The following is a 22,500-nucleotide window of genomic DNA, read 5'->3' as shown; positions in this document are numbered from 1 at the left end:
TGGTGTGTGTGTGTGTGGTGTGTGTGTGTGGTTTGTGTGGTGTGTGTGTGTGTGTGTGGTGTGGTGTGTGTGTGTGTGTGTGTGTGTGTGTGTGTGCCTGGGACTGCCAGGGCTGTGCTGAGCTTCTGTACCCTGGTGGGGCCCAGGGGGCGCCTGGGAAAGGTGTGGGTTCGGCTTCTGACGGATGAGTCGCGAGGCCAGGCGCACTGCGCATTCCGAGCTGTGAGAGCTTTCCGCCTTCCTCCCGGTCACTCCTCTCTCCAAACCTGGTGCTCCCAATTAGCCCATGCACGGCGTTTCTGCCTTAAGGCCAGTGCTGCTTGCAACTAATGTGGGTGGGTTGTGGCTTTATTTTGGTAAGCGTTTGAGGAAGCGTGTTTTTATACACCCTCTCGTTTTAATTGCTATGTCCCAGCATTTCAGCTGTGCCCACCTCAAATCGTGCACAGCTGACTAGGCATTTTAATTTTTGCCTTTTGACTCCGAGGAAGCTTTTTTTTTTGTCACACCCAGGAATGCAATGCTCAGGGGTTACTCCTGGCTCTGTGCTCAGGAATTACTCCTGGTGGAGCTTCTGGGACCATATGGGAAGTCGGAGATTGAACCGCGTCCGCCACATGCAAGGCCCCCTCCAAGGAAGCTTTTATCCATCCTAATGATCTCTGGGTACCGTGTGGGACATTCCCGACCATCACAGATGGACTCTACCTCCATCTTCTCCTGGGTTCGCTCTTCATCTTCTTTACATCTTCCCCAAATGTCTCCAGTTTTCATTGAGGGAGCAGAAAATTGGGCTTTATCAATTCCCCGTTGGCTCGGCTGGGTGGTGGGGAGCACAGGGGGCCTCAGTGTGGGAGTCACAATAGCCAGGGCACAGGGACCCCAACCCGCAGCCCTCACGCCAGCTGCCGGGCCCTGGGCACCCAGTCTGCCGGGACTCCCAGTGCAGGTTGGACTGGGCTGCGGGGCCCCCTCTGACTGTGCTGTCTCAAGGCTCCACCTCGAGCCGCCTTGGAAACCCCCACCACCCCCCACTGTGTCCCACCCACCTGGCGTCGGGGCCTGAACCCCCACCAGGCTGCAGCTGGTGGCACGTGGGGGGCCCAGGAGGCTGGAGGCCTCAGTTTTTTATCAGTTTTTTGTGTGTTTGGTGGTTTGTTTTTTTTTTCCAGCGTCATGATCAGACTATTACATTTAGCAATCAACAGCATGGGTATGTTTGGTGTTTTTATACTTCGACAGGCCATTCCCATTTCTGGGCCCTCAGAATCCCATCGCCCCCACCAGCTGGGCTGGGTGTTGGAGCTTATACGACGAGGTCCTCACCTCCACCCCTCCTTCTCCGAGACGCTTCACCGTTGTAGCCCTGCACCATCTGTCCATGACAATGTGCTCCCAAAGGGACGTAGGCCAGTTCCCCAAAGTCGTGACTTTTAGACAGTCACCCCCAAAATGCAGGCTTTCGGCATGCCCTCAGCACAATTCACATCATTAATCAACACCGCAAACTTAACCAACGTTATACATCTGCTTCCTGGGGCTGGAATGACAGGACAGCGGGGAAGACATTTGCCTTGCATGGCACCAGTCCAGGTTTGATCCCCGGCACCTCATATGGTCCCCTGAGCCCCTCCAGGAGTGATCCCTGAAAGCAAAGCCAGGAGAAAGCCATGAGCACTGCCAGGTTTGGACCAAAAACAAAACAAAACAAAATGTATTTGCGGAGCCAGAGCCGCAGTCCAGCAGGTAGGACACTTGCTTTGCACACAACAGACCCAGGTTTCATCCCCGGCACCCCACATGGTCCCCCCTAGCCTGCCAGAACTGACACTTGAGTGCAAAGCCAAAAGTCAGCCCCAGGCACCAGTGGGTGTGGCTCCAACACTAAATAAATAAAATTGGAAAATTTTAGTCATAGACTCTTCAAATGTTGCCACCCTCTCTCTCTCTCTCATTTTTCATTCTGCAACCTCTACCAGAAATATGTTGAGGCTTCTAATTTTGTCCTTCATATTCCTAAACTTCTCTTGGATGTGTCTGCCTCTTCATCTTTCTGTGCTGTGTTCTTGATAGTTTTATTAAATGGATCTTGCTCCTAAATTTTCCTCTTCATCTGTTAATTAACTCTCTTTAACTCTATCAGGCCATTATTTCTCTTGCCCGCTGAGATTTTTATTATAACAACTACATTTTTTATTTCCAAAAAATTCTGCTTAGTTCTTAATTATATCTGGACCATTTTTGACAGTCTTGTTTGTGAATTTGGTAGCTACTGTATGACTTGAATCTTTGTTGCATTCCATCAAAGACATGCTTGGAATCCAAGCCCAGAATTCATCTTTTTGGTTTACTCCTTCAAGGAAGACTGTTTTCTAGCAAGTTTAAGCTCTAGCTTCATCATTTACTGGACGTGTCTTAGGTGAATTACTTACCTATATCAAGTTTCTTTACCTGAAAGAAAAATGGAATGACGGATAAAGGCACCCATGTCAGAGCATTACTGCAAGTATTAAAAGACACGATTTGTCGAAAGCCTTCAATATAGACACTCAGCTCTCAAAGCAGAACTTCTGCTGCTGCGTTCAGTTCTACAAAGTCTGTCTTCACACCATGACACGTAGATGCTTCAGGAAAGCTTTGGTGGGTGCCAAAGCTTCAAGGTAAGTTGGCAACGGTGGGTTTTACCATGACGAACTACCCAGCATTGCTATTCCTTGGGCCAACTTATAAGTATCTCAAATTTTCATTCATTCATTCTTCTAAACAAGGACATCTACTGTTCAATGAGCAAAACCTTAATTTCATGAGGGTTCCCTTCCAGTAGGGAAAGAAGGACTCTAGAGAAGCCATCTATTAGAAAGATGAGAGATCTGTGGACAGAGAGAAAATAGGTGATCGGTGACTGATAAATAAATACAGATACATAAATAGGTAATTGATAGGGAATAGAAGATAGATAAGAATATGCTAGGCAGACATACAATAGGAAATAATGGTGACAGATGATAAAAAGATATGCAGACCGATAATAGGATAGATAATAGATTCTTGGTAGGCAGATAACAGAGATAATTGACAAAACAGATGATAAATAGATGGTGATTAATAAAGAGGCAGACGTAATAGATGCTGGAGTGAGCAGGTAGATAATAAACGCTGAATGGCTGATAGCAAGGAGTGGGGTGGGAAGAAGAAATAAAACCCACTGACAGGCTAACAGACCACGATGTCCTCCGCAGAGAAGGGAGTTAAAGCAACCTGAGGGAGAGCTGGGGATGTCCTTTCGCAAGCTCGACAGTGACCTTGAGCCAAGCCCCCCAGAGCCAGCGCCAACCGGCCGCTCCCAGTTGCAAGTGCGGGCGCGTCCACGCACCCAGCTGTGCTCTCCCTTCCCCCAAGTGCAAACCGGCCAGGGGTACCCAGGTCAAAGGGGCACACACGGGTGAGGTCAGGGAGAGCTCTGCACGCCGGGTAAGGGACACAGTATTTATTCCAGCGGGAAGCCGCTGGAGGGTGTTTGGGAGCAGTTTGAGGAGAGGCTGGTGAGAATGCAGGTGGGCAGTGGTCTCCCTGCCCCCCTGGATGCCCAGCCACTGCATGTCTGCACGCAAAGGGATGGTCTCAGAGCGCCATCTGGTGGCCGTCGCGGGGAACTGCCTGGTCCTCTCGCCTCTGACAAGACCTCCACCAAAACCCTTCTGCCTTCTTCATCGCTCCCGAAATTCGTTCGACTTCCGCTTTTCAAAACATCTGTCGTTCAGCTTAGTTTCACGAATAACATAGCAAGAGGACATTTTATTTTTTAAGTGAAACGCAGTATGGACCAGGCTCACATAGAAAAGGTAACATTCATCTTAGTAAAAACAGATTACTAACTGCCACGGTGGCATGGGGAAGGAACTATTTTTCCATCCCGTGAAAAACCACTTCCAAGCACTTCTCAAACATAGTTCAGAGGCAAAGATGACAATATATGATGCTTCTTCATTTAAAAGGTTGGAAGTCAACCTGCTGTATAATATTTTTAGTTGAGAATGTGGCCCTAAATACGTAATCACAACATCTGGAACAGCTGGTATGTCCTGAAAGAGATTCACATATTTTTTTTTCTTTGCCTAAGAGGTAGCAATTTGAAAGATGAGGCTTTGTTTCGAATGAGAAAGCTATTTATAACTAGCAGTTGGCAATTGTTAAAACTAACTTTGGCATATATATATATATATATATATATATATACATTTATATAATGAACTGCCTTTTTCAGCGGTGGAATGGTCACATCAGAAAATTCTATTTTTTTTTCTTGACTAATATAAAGCAGTTCTCTTTATATTAATTTTAAAATATGACACCAGGGCTACCAACCCTATTTGAGAGGATTTTCCACTTGCAATAAAGCAGCTAATTGCAGTGTGGGCTACACTGATATTTTCCTGTCTATCCGATTGAAAGATCTTAAAAGCAATGCTTACTCATTCAACTTTATTCGGGGAAACTTTGACACCTCTAGCAAGCCTGTTAAAAAATGGACTTCATGGGCTATGGGGGCCTCCTGCGGCTTTGCAAAGGGGAGCAGGAATAGTGGCTTTTTTCCCCAGACATAATTAGATTGACTCTTACTTTGGGGGCTACTTTGGGGTCCTTCCACATCAAAGGAAGATCTGGGGAAGGAGCAGCAACATTCCTCTTTCTGGGAAAATTAAGGCGAGTGTGATGCTTCTCAACTCTAATGAGACAGGCCTGTTGAAAACCCCCGCGTGCACTCTGGGTAATGATCTTTTTTTTTTTTTTCCCTGCCCAGCTTTCCTGCCGAAATTATCCCCAAGTACCTCCACTTGTCCTCACACGCTCCAGGAAATGAGGTAGGGGTCTTAGCCCTCTTCTTAGCAGACACTTGTCACAGAATCTTCTGCCGCCCTGGGGCAGCAATTAGCACTAATTGGTACCCCGGGCAGTGGCTGAACAGAAAGGTCAGGGATGGCGTGAACAGGCTGGACGAATTACCCTCCCGGCTCTGGAAGTGAACTTGCTGGCTGGCCCTACAGCTGCTCTGCTCCTGCCGAGGAGGACTCGGGGGAACAGCTCAGACGACGCCTCCTGAGCAGGGCAGGGCACAGAGCCGCCGAGGGGAGCCCCCAGCACCGCCCTACAGAGGCCTCCCGGGCTTCCCCATCCTACGGTCACCTGCCCGCCTGTCACTCCAGTGCCCCCTTGCAAGCAAGGGCTCGGCCTTCCTCTCCCCGGACACCCTGCGCCGCTCACTCCTCACCCAGCCCGGCCGGGCTCCCAGGAGCTGGGGCAAAGTGGTCGTCAGGTGTCTCGGCCTCGCTTTCCGTCCCCTCAGCAGGACCTCGTGAAAGAGGAGACTGTCCGCCAGGACGCCCCTCTGGCAGGACACTCGCTGGGCACAGCGCCCTGGTAGTTCTTATGCAAGATCGTGTCACCCGAGCTGAGCGAAGCTGGGGCCTAAGCCTTCCTCTGCCACAGGGAGCCACAGCTGCCTTGGGCTGGCTCACAGGACAGCAGAAGGCAGAGGCCGCTGGCTTGGAACAGGTGCTTCCCCCTCTCGTTCCACTGTCCTGTCAATGAGTGGAGCGGAATAGGAAACGCTCTGGGCAGCAGGGCCCCGAGAACAGCAAACAAGAGAACGCCCGCGCCAAAGGCCGTGTCTTCCCTCTGCCGTCCATGGAGGAAGAGTGAGTTGGAAACTGAGAGAAAACCAGTTGCTTCCTGGGGCCAAAGACATAGTTCAGCAGGTAGGGCTCTTGCCTTGCACACAGCTGAAGCAGGTTCGATCCCCAGCACCCTCTCTGGTCCCCCAGTCCCTAGCAAGAGGGATCCCTGAGCGCAGAACCAGGACTAAGCCCCTAAGCATGGTCTGGTTTTGAAGGGGCGGGGGAATAAAATATAATATAAATAACTAAATCATTAAAACTATCCCCTTTTCACGGTTGAGTTGCATAACTTTTTGTGGAGATTTTCCATCTGGGAGAAAAAGAACCAAGAAATAGTTGACCTAGAAATAATTCCATCTCGAAAGTAGACTATGGACCAAACAGGATGGCTGCTTAGTACCTGTATTACAAACCGTAACTCCCAAAAGGAGAGAGAGAGAGAGAGAGAGAGAGAGAGAGAGAGAGAGAGAGAGAGAGAGAGAGAGAGAGAGAGAGAAAGAGGGAATGTGCCTGCCACAGAGGCAGGGGGTGGGGGTGCGGGTGGTAGAAGGGATCCTGGGAGCATTGGTGGTGGAGAATGGGCCCTGGTGGAGGGATGGGCACTCGATCATTGTATGACCGAAACATAATCATGAAAGTTTACAAGTCTGTAACTGTACCTCATGGTGATTCATTTAAAAAAATCACAATAAATTTTAAAAATAAAGAAATAATTCCATCTCACAGAGATGCATGTGCCCAAACATTCGCCAAAGACCTGAGGAGCCTTTCAGGATCATTTATAACTAGATCAATACATCAACTGGCCCTGTGCTCAGCTCACTTGTAGTTGGAATTGAAAGATTAACCCAGGAACTAAACTGCCAGAAGAAGTATAGTTACCGTAGATCATTTTAGGGGGAAAAAAAAAACCACAACAACATAGTCCTTTATCTTCCTCTACCTCCCTAGAAGAAATTCAAGGTAAAGTAAATGAAGTATCTGGCCTGAACAATCTTTTTAATCTTCAATGAGAGGTACTGGAAGCCTGAGAATAGGAACGCTTCCACCCTGTGCTAAGAACGAATGAATGAATTACTGGTGGCCACAAAGGAGGCCCCCTGATAGCCACTGACAGAGTTTACTCCCAGAAAGCAAGTGCTCTCAGAAGAATGAACAACATGAGACTTGCTTTCATCGCTATGGGTGCAGAGATGGGACCGTCCTTCAAGTGTTCTGTCTACTCTTACGAGGCATCAGACTGGATGCCAGGATGGGGACACAAAAGGTCACAGCAGAAACTCTGCCTGAAGGCTCAGTGTCACCTTGACAGGGTCAGGTCAGGAGGAAAACAAAGGACAAAGCCGTGTGGAAGATTTGCCAGAGGACTTGGGAGGAAGAGGGGCGTTCACTCACCGGGGAGACATTGGAGCTGGGTCTTTGCAGAAGAGCAAGAGAGCAAGTGTGTTGGGTGTTGGGTAGTTGGGCTGGGTGGGGGGTGCAAAGGTGGGGGGCAAAAGCATGGAGGGTTAGAGACCTTGAAGAGAAAGTGGGGAGGGTCAGGCTCAGCTGGAAAATAGAGCTGGCAAGTGAAATGAGTCCGAGAGAGAGGGACAGACATAGAAGGACTGTGGGATACACAGTAACAGAATGGGAGACTAACACCCAAGGAGAGTAGAGATAAGGGCCCAGAGGATCACTCCACGGCTTGGAAGCCGGCCTCACGTGCTGGGGGAAAGGGCAGCTGAGATAGAGAAGGGACCACCAAGTAAATGATGCTTGGAGAGCTCCTTCGGGATGGGAGATGCGTGCTGAAAGTAGACTATGGACCGAACATGATGGCTGCTTAGTACCCATATTGCAAACCATAACACCCCAAAGGAGAGAGAGTAAGAGGGAGTATGCCTGCAACAGAGGCAGGGAGGTGGGGATAAGGGGGGTGGTGGGAGGGATAGTGGCAACATTGGTGGTGGAGAATGCGCACTGGTGGAGGGATGGGTGTTTGATCATTGTATGACTGAAACGTAATCACGAAAGTTTGTAGGTTTGTAACTGTATCTCATGCTGATTCATTTTAAAAAATTTAAAATAAATGACTAATTGATTAAAATTAAAAAAAAAAGAAAATAGAGCTGGGGTCTTGAGAAGATGGAAGAAAGGATAAGAAAAGTGAAGATCAAGAAAGCTTTGGGCAACTGAGAGAGAGCCAGGACTGGAGGCTACAGGGGGGTACACCGACCGGAGAGCCTGAGGAGAATTTCCTGACCAATCAGCTGCGGGACATCTGAGCTGGCTCGCATATGGCCGGTTAGGACCCCTTGTCTACCACTCGATCAGTTCTTCTGGAAGCTTTGGGTGAGTGTTGCACGTGTTCTAAGAGTCTGTTCATTGGGCTCTTTGGTTTGATGTTTTTGTTTTGTTTTGTTTTTGAATCACACCCGGCGATGCTCAGGGGTTGCTCCTGGCTCTGCACTCAGGAATTACTCCTGGCGGTGCCCTGGGACCCTATGGGATGACGGGGATCAAACACAGGCCAGCTGCATCCAAGATAAATCCCCTCCCTGCTATGGCCCCGGCCCCTGGTCACTGCTTTTTAGTTTTGTTATTATTGCTGTTTAACAGAAGGTCTGAAAAAATGACCTGGAGAAGAAGAAGTCAGGGAAGAGTGCTGGGTGGCTACTTTAGGGGCAGTAATGGCAGGGAAAATTGATTACCGTTTTTTATTTTTGGCAGAATGGCAAGGTGGGGCTCCCTCTTCAGGGGGTCTGGGATGGAAACTCGAGGTCAGGATGAGTGGGGGGAGGACACCCCAGGAGCCGAGACCCTCTCTCTTCCTCCGAGTGCTCTCCCTGGGGCTGGGGGGGGGGGGCGGCGCCTACTCCTTGGATGCCATGTGACGATGAAGCCCACCAGCCTATTGCTGTTGCCCGGCTCCTTGTTGCACCAGGAAATGAGCTTAAGAAAGTGGTGATTGAGGATGATGCCTGCATGAAGGTGGAGGAGTGGGTGTCACTGTTCAAGTCGCAGGACAGAGCCTGGTGCTTGGTGTATCCCAGGATGCTAAGAGGTGCCACCGCAAGACCTCTTTCCCAGCCCCCTCCTCTCCTACCCCTCCTCCCCCCCCCCATTCTTGATGTTGTCATGTTTGGCAGCTTTCTCCGGGAGGCAGGTCAGATCCACGATGGACACAGGCCAGTGGACCATGCTCTGGGCAGCCCCTCGGCTGTCACACCAGATTTCCTAGAGAGTTCGTCCAGGGTGTCCGGGCGACAGTGATGGCGTGGACTGTGGTCATGGACCCCTCTGTGGTGTCACTGATGACCTTGGACAGGGAGTCAAGCCGTTGGTGGTGCAGGAGGCCTTGTGACAATCTGTAGGGAGTTACCATATTTCTCCTGGCTCGCGCCCATCGCAAACACGAAGGCGGGGGGTAAAAGGGCAGAGGTGATGACCCTTTACACTCCCGCCTCAAGTGGGCGCCAGCCCACCTCATGGCAGTGAAGATGACACAGTGGATGACACAGCATCCTCTCAGCACAGCATCTCCAGGTCCGATGTCGGTGGGATCTGGCTCCTGGAAGAGGAACGCGGGTTTCCCCGCTGATGATGACCGGTCCGTTCTCGGCCTGGACCGTGCCGCTGAACTCACCGTGGGCAGAATCATACAGGAACATGTGGAAGGGTCACCGCTGGCCACAATTTCCACTTTGCCGGAGTTAAAGGCAGCCCTGGCCGCCTGGTGGACAATACGACCAAATCCGTCCACTCCCATCTTCAGCACCATGTCTCTGGGATGTCCGAGAAGAGGAGGTTTCTGTCCCACGGGGAGGACCAGAGAGCCGACAATGATGCTCTTCGATGACTGGAAGAGCCACGAGTGAAGAGAGAGGCTAGACTGAAAGGCGGGCCTCAGGCCCCTGCGGGCCCACTGGAATGTTGAAGCTCTGCTTACCAGAGGAAGAGCGGGGTCTGTCTGAAATTCAAAAACAGAAAAGAGGCACGTATCCCCTTCAAAAGTCTTGACGTTTTCTGTTGCTAAGTTGAACTCTCGTGTGCTTAAGATCATGCGTGAATGGCAACGTTCCTTATCAGCGTCATGAAAGGGCAAGAAACACTTTAATCCAGATGAGCCTCCCGGAGATCAAGGGGCGCCTTATCGGAAAATTCTATCATTGAGCCCCGCTACGCCGGGTGCCTTCCGTGCCCGGGACGGAGAGCGTGAGCTGGTATGGCATCAGCATCAAGGCGGCAAAAGCATCTCCGGGATAAAGCCCCGCGCTCATTCACTCCTAGCTGCCGGGCTTCCGATGCTACCTCAATTTTACCTCACCTGAGAGTGAGCCTTCATTTTCTTATTAAAGTCGGAGCTCACAACCGGAACAGCTGTCGCAGGTTCGGCCCCAAGGCTGAGGCACCGAAAGGTGAGCTGCGCTGTGTGCCCAGGAGGCGGACCCCAGTTAGGCTGAGCTGGGGCGGCTGCGGACCTCTCAGCACCCCCCAACAGCCGCCTCCGTGGCCCACGGCCCACGCCGGGCCCGTCCTATGCATTATTCATGCTGGCCCCGAGCACACACTCTCGATTCACAGACAGATGGACGGACAGAACCACGCCAGCGGGCAGCCTCCGTCTGCAAAATGTACCTGAAAATCACATTTTCCCAAGCTCTCCCTCAGGCCTTTAAAATACTCAAAAACAGGCAAATTTTTCAATTTACATTGAAGTAAAAAAAGCACTCCGCCAGGCAAGAGTTTGTTTTCTGGGTTTTTTTTTTTAACTCATTTCTAAAACGAAAGGGTATTTTGAAAAAAAGTTCTAAGCTGCTTAACTACAATTTTGCACAATAAGCTGTTTTATTTGCTTTTTAATCTGTGTCAAAGCCACGCAGTCGCCTAGTACTGGCTTCCTCCAGGGCTTGAGGAAAGCGCTGATGCTATGTTCTGATTCTCTCTTTTTTCTCGTCATCCCGAGAAACTAAGGATAAAGTGCATAGGAGCGATGTTTACAAATGCATTACAAGGAAGTCAGAAAACATTTTCATTGGGGTCTTAAAGTTAGTTTGTCAGTGTATCAGTTTAGTTCTTCCAGGCAGTTGTCTGGGAGGGAAAAAAAAAAACTAGACTTTAGTCCTGTATTCTAACTCTATTCATTCACTCTATTGAGCAAGAGCGGTGGGAAGGCTTCGATTTGCGGGAAAAAAATGTTGAAATCGTGAATGTAATCAAAGTAAAGTGAAAGTAAAGTGAAATTTACCAGTTACACAGGCGGGGTGGGGAGCTGGGGAGGTGGGGGCGGGGGGGGGCGGGGAAGGTTTACTGTGGTTCTTGGTGGTGGAATATGCACTGGTGAAGGGATAGGTGTTCGAGCATTGTATAACTGAGACTTAGACCTGAAAGCTTTGTAACTTTCCACATGGTGATTCAATAAAAGAATAAATTAAAAAAAAATCACCCTTTTTGTTTCCGATGATTAAAGCTTACCACCCCACGAACTGAATTATGACGGGACAGAGCCTTCCCGAATGCATTTCCCTATGCTGCCTAGCAAGCAAGCACACAGGCCCATGCCTCGGTCTCCTGCCTCTACGATGAAGCCTGGCATTTTTTCCTCTTTAATTTACTGTCGAAACACGCCACATATGATCTGAAGCACGCACTAATTTAAATCCCATCTGAATTCTGCCTGGCATTTGTCTTTTGTCATTAAGAAGAGCTTTTTCTGACAACTCCCTGGTAGAGACTTGGAAGGAAACAGAAAAGGAGACGAATCCCTCGGAGCGGCCCCCCTGGACACCTCCCTGAGGAGGAACGGGGCTGGGCGGGCGTCTCCCCATTTGCTTCTGCTCAGACAGAATTTGGAATTTGCTGGTGGCCCACACTTTCCTCTTCCTGAGTCTAGCACGAAGCATCCCAACGGTCTAATTCTCAAAGCGACAGATTCCCTGACCCGTAATTCTGGCGGGCTGGTTGGGCAGCTGGCAGTCCATGAGAATTCCAAGTCAGCTTACTGGTGCCTTTCTGGGTTTCTTCAGTGCGTCGAGTCAAGGACCCTAAGGAAACCCTTCGTGAGTCCCTAATAGTCCCTAATTTGGATGACAAGGCTCAGAAGTCTGCAGAAGTCTTCTTGTAGTTGCTTTCAAAAGAAAAGAACACATGGGGCTGGAGCGACAGCACAGCGGGAAGGGCATTTGGCTTGCACGCAGTTGACCCGGGTTCAATACCCAGCATTCCATATGGTCCCCTGAGCACCACCAGGAGTAATTCCTGAGTGCAGAACCAGGAGTAACCCCTGTGCAACGCTGGGTGTGACCCAAAAAGCAAAAAAATAAAAAATAAAAATAAATTAGAAAAAAAAAAGAGAAGAACACCAAATGATGGGGAAGGCTGGGGGCAGGGAGCAGCCCCTCTGCTGGGAAAGGTCCATGCAGGCAGCGTGTGGGCACCAGGGAGCTGCGGCCCCCTGAGGGTTTTGTCACCGAGGAGGCCACACACACGTCATGCTCCTTAGCATCGTGAGAACAGTCGGGGAATGCCAGGCTGGCACGGCTGTGCGCCAGTGTCCAGGAGATCGCCAAAGGTTTCAGAGCAGATGATCCAGCCACCTGACCTACCGAGTAATTTGTCTCCAGAAGAAATTGCAGTTAGAAACCACAAATCTAGACACACACACACACACACACACACACACACACACACACACACAGGCCCACAAAGCTGCAAGGCTGCAAGGCTGCTTTGGTCAGTAGAAATGCAGATTTGAGGGGCACTGGAGGAGGCAGGTGCGGCCCTGGGGGCAGATGGGACGCTGGGGGCCCTAGGGCTCCCTAGAGCGGGCAATCATTTCTTCCGCCCATACGGGGTGCAGCCCTCGGAGCCCAACAGCCAATGAGAACACCCCAGTGCAGCAGGTGCTGACGCCTGCGCCCTGGGACGCACGTTCTGAGCCCCTGAGGTGCGCACTGTGTGGGAGTGAATGTGTGTGAGTGCGAATGTGAGTGCGCGTGTGAATGAGAAGCTGGGAGCATGGGGACACATGTGGGGCGTATTAAGGGGTATGTGTGTGTGTGTGTGTGTGTGTAGAAGTCTTAAGAGAGTGTGTGTGTGTGTGTGTGTGTGTGTGTGTGTGTGTGTGAAAAAGGGTTATGAGAGCACATGTGAAAGGGTGTGTTTCTACGTATACGAGAGCGTGTGAAAGTCTGTGTATGAGGGGGGTGTGAGTGTGTATGTGTGTGTGCATGAAAGAGGGCGCTTGAGGGCATGAATGAAATTGTGAGTGTGTGTTTTGTGCTGTAAATGAGAGTATGTGAACGTGTGTATGTGTGAGAGAGGGTGTGTGTCAGTGCATGTGCATGAATGAGGATGTCTGAGGGCATGAATGAAATTGTGTGAGTGTGTGTTTTGTGTTGCAAATGAGAGTATGTGAACATGTGTGTGTGAGAGAGGGTGTGTATCAGTGCATGTGCATGAACGTGGATGTCTGAGGGCATGAATGAAATTGTGTGTGTGTTTTGTGTTGTAAATGAGAGTGTGTGAACGTGTGTGTGTGTAAGAGAGGGTGTGTATCAGTGCATGTGCATGAACGAGGATGTCTGAGAGCATGAATGGAAGTGTGTGAGTGCGTTTGTATGTGTACAAGAAAGTGTGTGTATGAAAGTGTGTGAGTGTGAATGTGTGTGTATGAAGTGTGCGTGTCCCTGTGTGTCTGCGCATGCGTGCTTCACTCCCTGCCTCTTTCCAGCCTTCTTTATCCACGCGACTCTCGCATGAGCCCCAGGAAAGGCCACCCTGAGCGCCCTGAAAGTGTTCAGGCTCTTCGGGGTGCCTGGCGTCCCCTCATGCTGAGGCTGGGGGCTGGGCGGCCCCTCATCCCCGAGGCAGGCCGGCTCCTCCTCTCTGTCTCCTGACTCTCTCTATCGCGGACGCGGTGGGTAGGCCCCAGTGCAGGAAGAGTCGCCCTCTTTGTTTCTGATGACGGGATGGGTCAAGCTCTGGTGACTCACCCCTGGCCCCAGGATGTGTCCACCTCAGGGCTACGGCCACACCTCATCCTACCCCTCACGGGATGTAATGTCACACAAACACCCTCTGGAGTTAGGGCAGTGTTGGGGAGCCCTCGAAGGGTGACCGGGCTCTGCACCCCACAAAGGCTCACCACTCACCTCCAGTCTGTGCCCGGACCCTCCTTACCTGCTACAGGAGGAAGCCGGAGGCCTCGTCCCGGACTTCAGTGTGAGGGTTTCTTTTTTTTTTTAATAATTTATTTATTTTTAATTAGTGAATCACCGTGAGGGTACAGTTACAGATTTATACATTTTTGTGCTCATGTTTCCCCCATACAAAGTTCAAGAACCCATCCCTTCACCAGTGCCCATTCTCCACCACCAGTTAACCCAGCATCCCTCCCACCCTCCCCAGTCCCGTCTCCCCCCACCCCACACTGCCACTATGGCAGGGTATTCCCTTTTGATCTCTCTGATTAGGTGTTGTGGTTTGCAATAAAGGTGTTGAGTGGCCATTGTGTTCAGTCTCTAGTCTATATTCCGCACACATCACCCTTCCCAGTGTGGGGGTTTCTTTATCTATTTCCCTTTGCCAAAGTTTTATTTCCAATATGTCTGAGCTCCGCTCGTGTCCCCAAAACTACAGAGCCCTGATGAAACGAGCAGATATGTCCAAGGGGGTTCCCACTGTGTGGGTTTAGGGGTGTTTTTTTTTTAAGACTTGGTTCTGCCACCGCTGTTTAGGAGTGCAGACACGGTGCCTTTGCATGTACAGGACTTTCTGCTATAAAGGCTGGGACAGGTGGGCAGAGGTCTGCACCCCACCCTAGTTAGCAACGCCACCCACCGCAGCCTGGGGCCTCGGAGTCTCAGGCTCAAGTAAGTGTCCAGAGTTACTGCATGATCCAGAGAACAGAGCTTGGTCAGACTAATCAAATATTGTTCTGCTAGCCCTGGAGATGGCCAATTTGCTCCAGTCCCTTTTAAGTGTGAAGTTTGCGTTTTATATTAGTATTAGGGCTTATATGTGTACCGTATCAACGGACCTAGGCAAGCCAACTCAGATATGCAACTCTAGAGGTCAATGTAGCTGTCTTTGGCTCCATGCGATTTTGAAATGACCGAGTGGTGCTGAAAGTTAAGATTTCTGTTTTAAAGAAAGTAATGTTTCAAGGCAGATTTATTGCTTGGACATAAAGTGAACTCTCTAAAGAAAATATAGATGATTTTAAGAAAATAATGAGTATGACTCTCGATTTCCTTCCATGAATCTGCATCCATTGGAAAGATTCCTAAGGCTGAACACACAAATCACTTCTGTTCTTGACTCTTGCTCTGAGGACCAAGTTCAGGTCGATCTCTCCCATTTCCCAGCTCGTCTCAGTAGCTCATCCCTCCCCCTTCTGATGACTCAATCCTTGCATGGGTTTGAGTGACCTAAATGAAAATGCTGGACTCTGAGCTGGCACTGCAAATAATTCTTTGAGTTTATAGAGTAAGGACTTTCCACGGGAAATCCCACGAATCACACATGCACAGGAGGAGCTGGACACACCAGCACACTCCCCCCCCCGCCCCCTCCCCCGCCTTCCCTAAGGACCGAGTAAACTCAGCTCAGTTCCCCAGATGTGCAGACACCGCCTGTGTTCCATAGGTGGCAGAACAAAGGCAAAGATGTTCTCCATTTGGCTCTTGCCCTCCTTACGGCAAACGCTCAAGCTTTGGAGAACCCAATGAAGAGGAAATATTGAGAAATTGAAGGATGTCCACGGAATATCATCAAGATTCTCAAAGTAACAACAAATGACAGGTGTTTTGAAAAGAACCAAAGGTTTCGCCGGAAAAAGGCAGCCATCTCTCACCCCATCTGGGCAACTTGGTAGAAACGTTTTCTTTGGTGTAGAAAAGCTTGACTTTTGTTGTGGTTGGACATAGAAACGGGCAGACGTCAGGTCCATATAGGGAAGTTGTTTGGAATAGAGAAACTTGTCAGGGAGAGAGGTCCCCTCTCTGAAAGAATTCCTGCACATAATCTGCTAGGAATAAGAGACAGAATTCCTAGCCCCGAAGGTGGCTTGAATATCCCCTTCCTAGTGGTAAGTTCAGAACATCTCAAGCAGAAGTTACTTGGGGACGAGAACTCTCAGTCATTTGCGGAGCAGCCAGTCCTTGGAAAGCAGCCTACGGGGCTCAAAGCCTCGGTTTCCCGTCAGTAGCGATTCCCGTATGGGGAGGCTTGTCAGTAAACCCTGGAGACATGGGCTGCAGTGCGAGACTTGAGGTCCACTCTCAACCCCAACATTCGTAGTCTGTTGATTCGGAGGCACCGCTTATAAAGTGGGAGAATGGCCTTTAGCGGGGGGATGAGTGAGCAAACCTGCGACCCTGCAGCCCCTGGACACTCTGTCTGATGACTCCAGTGTCCCTCGGGCCCCTGCACCTGTGTGGGAATAAGCGCTCCCCCAGCCACAGGCTTCCTAAAACCAAGCTAGAGGCATTCTCTCCCTCCCTCCCTCTCTCCTCTCCACCCTCTCCTCTCTCCTCTCTCACCTCTCTCTCTTTCTCTTTCCTCTCCCCCCTCTCCTCTCTCCCTTCCTCCCTCCTCTCTCCCTTCTCTCCCCTCACCCTTCCTCTCTCCTCTCTCCCCTCTCCCCTCTCTCCTTTCTCCTCTTTCTCTTTCTTCTCTCTTCTCTCTCTTTCCCCTCACACCACCTCTCCTCTCTCCTCTTTCTCCTCTTTCTCTTCTCACCTCTCCACTCTCTTCTCTCCTCTTTTCCCACTCCACTTTCCTCTCCTCTTCTCTCTCTCTCTTTCTCTCTCTCTCTCTCTCTCTCTCTCTGGAGGGTGGTGGGAGGAAGGGCACACTGTGTGCATCATTCATGTAGAAATACCTCTAGGAACACACATGAACAGGCAAAATGTGTGTGTGTGTGTGTGTTGTGTGTCCAGGAAACTGGGAGCAGCCTAAGCCCCCTTCACTGCGCACTGCTAAGCTTCCTTTCTCGGGATGATTGTGGATTCCCACGCAGTGACTCCAGAACACAGAGGCGGCCAGAGGGCCCCTCACACATCACCGGCCCTTTGGTCCCAACGAAGTGTTTTGGTCTTCCCTAGCCCATGAGTTCTCTCAGACGAGAGCAGAAACGCCCAAGGCTGCTGAGAGCATCCTGAACCCGGAAGGGAATCCTTTCCTGCGCCCGGAAGGGAATCCTTTCCTGAGCCCGGAAGGGAATCCTTTCCAGAAAGAAGCTTACATCCCCTTGGACCTCCTCCGTCTCTTTCCTACTGAGGGTCCTTTCCAGGGGTCCCATGGCAGGGCCTGCAGAGCTGCTGCTGCTCTGGCCCTGTGGGACCCTGAGACCACCAGGGCCGCCCAACAGTGCTCAGGGGGCCTCCGAAACCCCGGAGAGCTGCGCTCTGTCCATCCCAGCCCCACGAGCCGGGCTCTCCCTGCTAGACCCCCCTGCCCTGAGCAAAGCAGAATCCCTCTGACTTTGGGGTTTTGTCCCTCGCTGATTTGGTTTCGGTTTTGCTTTCTTAACAACAAAGTTGCTCTGATTGAGTTTTGGTCCCACAATGTCCCAGCAACTGTGCCTTCGTGAGTGCTCGTTTGATTTTCTCTTCTTGGCAGGGCCACACCACGCTGTGCTCAGGCTTACTCCTGGCTCAGTGCTCAAGACTCATTCCTGGTGGGGTTAAAGGAACCACGCTCGTGTCCCACAGGGGATTCAATGGGTCAGAACACACAAAGCAAGTACTTCTTCACTGGGCTTGTCTTGGGCCCTGGAACAGAATTCCTTGGGGAGGCGGGGGGCGGAGGGGAGGCTCTGGCTCCTGGGGAAGTAGAAGGGTCTTCAGCCAAGGCTGAGTCCAGTGTGGAATGGGGTCCCGTGCCCGCTTTGGCTGATTCTACCTGTGCGGAGGTGAGGCTGTGGCTTTCCTTCCTTCACAAACAGCTCTTCTGTGCTCACTAGGCTTTGGGGGAGATGAAGCCCAGGATATGTCTGAGGTTGATGCTCAGCGCAGTCGGAGGCTTTCAGGTGGAAACTTCTCCACTGAGCAATTACAGGCAACGCTCAAATGAGGAATTCCTAAGTGATTCAGTGACCCACCGGCCACGCGGAGGGTGGTGAGAGCCACACGGTGAGAGCCACTGTGGGGACAATCGCCGCAGACCCCCAGCCCACACCTGCTTCAGTGGCCATCAGGATCTTGCAGGAGCTTTTTTAAACACCAGTCCCCACGCCTCTCCTTGAGGGGGCATGCCGTGCAGAAAGGCGGCACAGGGCTAGAGCAGCTCTCAACCCAGGTGAGCACAGAACCCTCCCAGTCCTTGTTTGTTTGTGTTTGGGGACACACCCAGTGGGGCTCCGGGGACCAGATGGGGTGTCAAGGGTGGAACCTGGGTGGGCCACGTGCAGGGCCAGCACCTTCGCTGCCGTCCCCTCTCCAGTCCCCTCCGCGGCGGCTTATGAGCCCACAGGGAGAGCAGCTTCCCCCCCCATCCCGTTCCCCGGGTTTCCTCGTGCTTGGTACTCCCAAATTCTTTCTTCCCGTGCGGGTGACTAAGAGGAACTCTGCCCTTGCAAAGGACCTTGCAGTGAAGGTCTGGGGGAGACGGGGCAGGGGCAGTGCTTGAGCGGGGACTCACTGTCTCCCAGAGGGAGGGAGGGAGGGAGGGAGGGAGGGAGGGAGGGAGGGAGGGAGGGAGGGGGGAGGGAGGGAGGGAGGGAGGGAGGGAGGGAGGGAGGGCGGGGGCTGGAAGGATCTGGGACAATAGCAGTGTCCTCAGGGACAATGGAAGGGGGGACACCTGTGTTTTGTGTTTGTTCACTTTTAGAGGGTAGATGGGGGGGTGCTGAATCTTTTTTATTTTCTCTCAAAAGAGCACAGTGGGACAAATAAAGATTGGAACCCTCTGCTCTAGTTCATCACAAATTTAAAAAGAGGGAAAAATATTATACCCCACTGGCAGCAAGGAAGCAAGCGAAAAGGAAGGGGAGGGGAGGGGAGGGGAAGGGAAGGGAGGGGAGGGGAAGGGAAGGGAGGGGAGGGGAGGGGAGGGGAAGGGAAGGGAGGGGAGGGGGATGAAAAGGGGAAGAGAGTGGGAGAGAGGGGGGAGGGAAGAGAAGGGAGGGCTGGGCATACTCAGACTCACACACACACACACACACACACACACACACACACAAGAAAACACCGTGCAGGGAGGGAAGAGAAGGGAGGACCGGGCATACTCGTACTCATACACACACACAGAGAGAGAGAGAGAGAGAGAGAGAGAGAGAGAGAGAGAGAGAGAGAGAGAAAGGCACCGTGCAGGGTCTCCAGAGCGGGAGCCCCGCGCTAGTTTCTCTGTCTCCTGCAGAGCCCCTGCGGGACTGTGCCAGGGCGGTGCTGGGGGCCCCTGTCTCTGCGGTCCCTTGGGCCACTGGCCTGGTTTCCCGGGCCGCTGAGGCCCCCCAGTGGCGCCCGCTGGAAGCACAGCCCGGCCTCGGCGGGGCAGCCGGGAGGTGACCTCAGAGCCCAGCAGAAAGCGGCCCCCGGGGGCAGCTGGGGCAGGAGGGACTCCGTAGGGGCGCCCACCCTCCGCGACCCGCACGCAGGGCCCCCGGGGCCTCTCGCCGGAAGCTGCGTTTCCCCATCAAACCTTCTGGCTTCTCCCTGCTCCGACGCCCTAAGGCCCTGAAGACCCCTGGGCACCCACCGCCCGGCCCCCAGGGCGGCTTCCACTCTCGGGTGAGCCCCACACACCAGGCCCTTCAGACGCCTCTGGTGCATCCTGTGGATTCTGGAACTTTCCGTGGCTGCTCCGACTCAGCACTTCCTCCTGGGGCAATTGGCAGTTTCCCCCCTTGCATGGCCATCCCCCCCCCCCCCACTGGGACATCAAAGAGCAGCTGAGCTGCTCCTGCCCCCACCCCGGCTCTGGGGAGTCCCAGTGGGGGTGCCCGTCGCGGCACGTGTCTGCTGAGACGAGCCTGTGCCCACCCTGCACGCCCCGTTTGCTCCCCCCAAGGGCCTTTGCAGACCAGGGCTCAGCTGGTCTCCAGACAGTAGGACCAACAGGCTGGCACCCCGCTAAGCCCCGCCGAGGAACAGGCTGTCAACAGGGCACCAGGCGGGGATCAGGTGGTGTTGGAAAGTTCCACCCCGCCCCCCTGGCCCGGCCGCTGGAAAGTCAGCTGAGGTCAGCGGGCAGCGCAGGCTCCCTCCCATCCCTCCCCGAGAAAAGCCCCAGCCCAGGCTCCTGCTCCACACCCTGGCCCGCTGGGCCCGGCCACCCAGGTTCCAGCCGGACCGGACCGTGGCCCGAACTCCTGGCCCAGAGCGGGGATGCGACCCTGGCTGTGGGCGTTGATCTTACTTGGGTTCGGGGGCCACACTACGAGATGCTCAGGGCTGACTCCTGGCTCTGCACTCTGCAGTCACTCCTGGCTGGGGGACCACATGGGATGCTGGGGGTCACACCCCGGTCAGCCGCGTGCAAGGCCAGCACCCTCCCGGCTGCACTATGGTTCCAGCCCCTCTGACGGCCACTGTTGTTATTTGTTTTTATTTTAATGTATCACCGAGATGTACAGGTACAGATTTACACACTTTCATGATTATGCTTCGGTCATACAATACAGTGATCGAGTAGCCAGTGCCCATTCTCCACCACCAATGTTCCCAGTATCCCTCCCACCACCCCCACCCCTTCCCCCTGCCCCCGCCTCTGTGGCAGACACGTTCCCTCTTACTCTCTCGCTCCTTTTGGGTGTTGTGGTTTGCATACAGGTACTTGGCGGCCATCCTGTTGGGTCCATAGTCTACTCTCAGCGCGCATCTCCCCTCCCGAGTGGGCCCTCCAAGCATCATTCACATAGTAGCCCCTTCTCTGTGGGCCTCTCTAAGGGCCTCGTCCACCCCGGGATCTCTGAGGAATGGGCGTTCTCAGAAGCAGGCCCCAAGGCCGGGCTGCCAGGGTCTCGCTGCCCCGCAGCCCGTGTTTCTTCATGCACACGTGGAGGTGCCGGAGTGAACCGCGGAGAGCAGGCTGAGAGCAGGCCCACGGCCACTCCTTCACGCGTGACGGAGAGAAGCTGAGCTGGGCAAGCTTCCCGGCCACACCCGTCTCCCCCCTGCCACACTCGCCCTCCAGGAAGGCCCCAGGGTGAATCGAGTCTCCTCGTGCAAAGGCTCTGCACCCCCCCATCTAGCTGCCCGTGGGTCCTCCCCGCGTCCACCTCTGTATCCGCCCATTCCCACCTGCCATCTCCCTGGGGGCTGGTCCCCTGGACGCTTGTTGGTTGTGTGTTGTCCCTACTAAGAGTGGGTGTTTGGGGCTGGAGCGATAGCACAGCGGGTAGGGCATTTGCCTTGCACGTGGCTGACCCGGGTTCGGTTCCCAGCATCCCATATGGTCCCCTGAGCACCGAGTTACCCCAAGTAATTCCTGAGTGCAGAGCCAGGAGTAGCCTCTGAGCATCGCCGGATGTGACACAAAAAGCAAAAAAAAAAAAAAGAGTGGGTGTTCAATACTGAATGAATGAATGAACAATGAATGACAGCTATTGGATGCTGGCTAGAGATGAAAAAGAAATAAAGCCCAGAGAAGCTGCTTTCACTTTTGCATTCTTAGAATTGTCTCCTTGAGTGATTTCCAAAAAAGAAAAAGAAAAAGGAGTCTGGAGAGAGCCCAGCGAGGAAGGCACTTGTCTGGCTCAAGTCAAACCTGGGTTCGATCCCTGGCACCACGGATGTTCCCCTGAGCACCACCGGGGCTGACCCCAGAGTGCAGAGCCAGGAGTAGCCCTGAGCACCGCTGAGTGTGGGACAACAAAAGAAAGAAAATGTGTTTCCAATAGATCAAACTCTTTGTTCTCCCCCAAAATATGCTAGACACTCTTGTTTTATATTTATCATAATTGTTGAAGTATTAGGATAAATTATCTTATTCCTCCTTAAAATACACAATTATAAAGTGTGTTGATCATGTTTAGCACCTCTCACCTTCTAAAACTAATAACCACAGAGTCTCGGGAAGGAGGAAATCCCTGGTAGAAAAGTGTTAATAATTTACTAGTTGCACACTGTACTTTTACCTCTGAACACCAGGTGGGTAGAAAACATTACTCATGTTTTTTAATCTAAGAATTTCTTACATTTTTATGGCCTGTTCTTCGGGCTTATTTATGATGGTTTGTGACAAAGAGACAACCCTTGCCATTCTGATTTATGCTCTTCCAACAAGGGAACACAGAAAGAGATAAGAAACCAAAATTAAATCATGGCACTAGATAAGAAAACCCAAATTAAATCATGACACAGACACACAAAAATCCGAGTGAAGGTAAGGGGCTGACTCATAATTTAAAATTAAAACAAAGAACAGTCTTAGTATACTGCATAATAAAAATATAGACATTTCAAAACCTAATCTGCAGAGCCTAGCATTTACCAAATAAGCAATTTTAAGAAATCTTATGTCTGCTGTTTATAGCAATATCAACTAAAGTCTGGCTGTAAGGTTATTTTTTAAGACTTAGTTTAATCTTATCCAGTCTGTGTTTTTTGTTTAGAAAATCAAACAGTATTTTAGGTAGGGTAAAACATTAATTATTGGCAGCAGATAGCCAATATTTTTCTATTTTTTTCTATTAATACTATTTATCACAAAATCAACCCGGACATTTGTTTGTTTGTTTGCTTGTTTGTTTGCTTGCTTTGTTGGGGGCACCCACCAGTTCTCAGTGGTTACTCTTAGTTCTGTGCTCAGAGAATCTTTCAGTGTAAGGACTTGATTAATGTGCAAGAATGTGCAAGGCCCAAGCCCTTCCCCAAAAACTCTCTCTTTCAGCCCTGGT

General features: G+C 51.6%; 1 pseudogene; it reads right to left on the bottom strand.

Moving 5' to 3' along the window:
- Positions 1-9,720, bottom strand: part of LOC129402207 (glyceraldehyde-3-phosphate dehydrogenase-like) — a 25,086-nt pseudogene extending 15,366 nt beyond the window's left edge.
- Positions 9,721-22,500: the final 12,780 nt, after the last annotated feature.

The sequence above is a fragment of the Sorex araneus genome, chromosome 1 (assembly GCF_027595985.1).
Source record: "Sorex araneus isolate mSorAra2 chromosome 1, mSorAra2.pri, whole genome shotgun sequence".
Lineage (NCBI taxonomy): Eukaryota > Metazoa > Chordata > Mammalia > Eulipotyphla > Soricidae > Sorex > Sorex araneus.
The sequence above is the reverse complement of the archived record's forward strand: the minus strand, read 5'-3'. Positions and strand labels throughout refer to the sequence as shown.